Below are 2492 nucleotides of genomic sequence, written 5' to 3' on the forward strand. Positions count from 1 at the left end.
TGAAGAAAATATTAAAACTCAAATACTAAATTGAAAGACACATCCTTTTCTTGAATAGACAGACTCAAATCAATATTGTATAAATGCCATTCTCTTTAGTCTATAAATACAATGTAATTTCCAATTAAAATACCAATAGGTTTTAAACATAACAAGTATTTTAAAGTAACCTGGTAAGTTTTGATTAAGGAAAAGAAATGAGAGGAGACTAGCACTAATGGATATGAAAGTATTTAAGGTGTAGTAATTTAAAATACCACAGTATTGACAGAAGAATAAAGAGAAACAGAAAAAGCATGAAAAATAGAGCCAAGCACGTAGGAAAACTACGTAAGTGATAAAAGTGTCATTTTAAGTTAGGCCATTAAGTAGATGAACTATATAATAAATGGTAATGGGACAGAAAAATAGAGGTGTGACTCCTGGCTACTAGACTGTAAGCTCCATGAAGGCAGGGACAATTTATATTTATCAAATATTGAAATATCAAAAATGAAACCAGAAAAGTATGAGAAGAAAATTTGAGTGGGTATTATGCACTGTGATGTAGATATTAGTGTCAAACATTCTAAGCATGTATATGTGCAAGAATTTGCTTGAGGTTCTTTGCCATGATGAAATTTGAAATCAGCTGGCCATGATTATCAATCTTTCCTGTCGTAGCTTGATAAATGTGTTTAGATAAAAAAGTTAAATTCCAACATGGCAAAGAAAACTTCAAAGTCATGCATAATACAAAATATTTTCTAATTTTTCTTGTGGTTATTTTTTTAAACTATGGGTTATTTAGAAATATGTTTAATTTTCAAGTATTTGGGTATTTTCCAGATATATTTTTGTTACTCATTTCTCATTTAATTCTGTTGTAATCAGAGAACATACTCTGTATTATTTCAATTCTTTTATATCTATTAAAACTGGTTTTATAACCCACCATAAGGTCTATCTTGGCGAATGTTCCATGAGAACTTGAAAAGAATTTGTATTCTGTTGTCACGTGTACGATTCTATAAATGTCAATTAAGTTGAGTAGGTTTGTTTAAGTTCTGTATATCCTTACTTATTTTCTATCTACTTGTTCTATCAGTTACTAAGAGAGGAGTGTTGAAGTATCCAACTATAATGATGAATTTGACTATTTCTTTTTTCATTTCTGTCAGTTTTTGCTTCATGTATTTTGAAGCTCTGTAATTAGACGCGTACATATTTATGATTGTTACGCTTTCATGATGAATTACATCAGCTTTTTCATCATTGTGAAATCTTCCTCTTTATCTCTGGTAATATTCCTTATCCTGAAACCTACTTTGTCTGATATTAATATAGCCATTCCAGCTTTCCTAGGATTACCGTTTGTATGTTATATATTTTTCCATTCATTTACTTTCAACCTATCCATGTCTTTATTTTCAAAGTGGGTTTCAACCACATATAGTTGTGTCTTGTTTTTTTATTCAGTCTTTCAACTTCATGCCTTTGATTGGGGTGTTTCGATTATTTACACTTCATGTGTTTATCAATATGATTTGGTTTAAGTCTATGATCTTGCTATTTTTGTCTCCTCTGTTCTTTGTTCCATTTTTCTTCTTTTTCTATCTTCTTTCAGATTGAGTATTTTTTAGTGTTTCATTTTGTCTCCACTACTGATTTATTCACTATGCCTGATTGTTTTATTTATGTAGCGGTTGTTCTAGAGTTCATAATATGCATCTTTAATTTATCGTAGTCTATCTTCAAATGATATTTTACTGCTTCATGTATAATGTAAAAACCCTAAAACAATATACTTCCGTTTCTCCTCTTCCACACTTTGTATGATTGCTGTCATACGTTTTACCTCTTCCTATGTTATACATCCCCTAATACATTGTTATTATTTTTGCCTTGAACAGTCAATTTTCTATAAGTCTTATATATTTATGCATGAATTTATAATTTCCAGTGCTCTTTATTTCCTGTGTAGATCAGTGTTTCTCAACTGCAGCACTACTGACATTTTGGGCTAGATGATTCTTTGTTGTGGGGAGCTATCCTACGTACTGTAAGATGTTTAGCAGCATTCCTGGCTCAATTTATTAGATGCCAGTAACAACTCTCCCCCATGTCATGCCCAGCAAAAATGTCTTTTGACATTGCCAAATGTTCCTTGGGGGCAAACTGTTGAGAACCATTGTTCAAGATTGAAGTGTCTATATATAATAATAATATTTTCTTAAGCTGGAAAAAATCCTTTAGCATTTCGTTTACTTCAGGACTATTGATGACAAATTCTGTCAGCTTTTGTTTATCTGAAGAAGACATTATTTCAGTTTTATTTTTGAGGAATATTTTCACTGGATATAGAATTCTAAATTACCAATATTTTTCGTTAAGCACTTTAAAGATGTCATTTGATTGTTCTTCATGTGGTATTGCATCTGACAAGAAATCAATGGTAATTCTTATCAGTGTCCTGTACGTACGTGGTGTGTCTTTTTCTTGGCTACTTCTCA

Source organism: Propithecus coquereli, unplaced genomic scaffold (genome assembly GCF_000956105.1).
Source record: "Propithecus coquereli isolate 6110/MARCELLA unplaced genomic scaffold, Pcoq_1.0 Scaffold279, whole genome shotgun sequence".
NCBI classification, from domain to species: domain Eukaryota; kingdom Metazoa; phylum Chordata; class Mammalia; order Primates; family Indriidae; genus Propithecus; species Propithecus coquereli.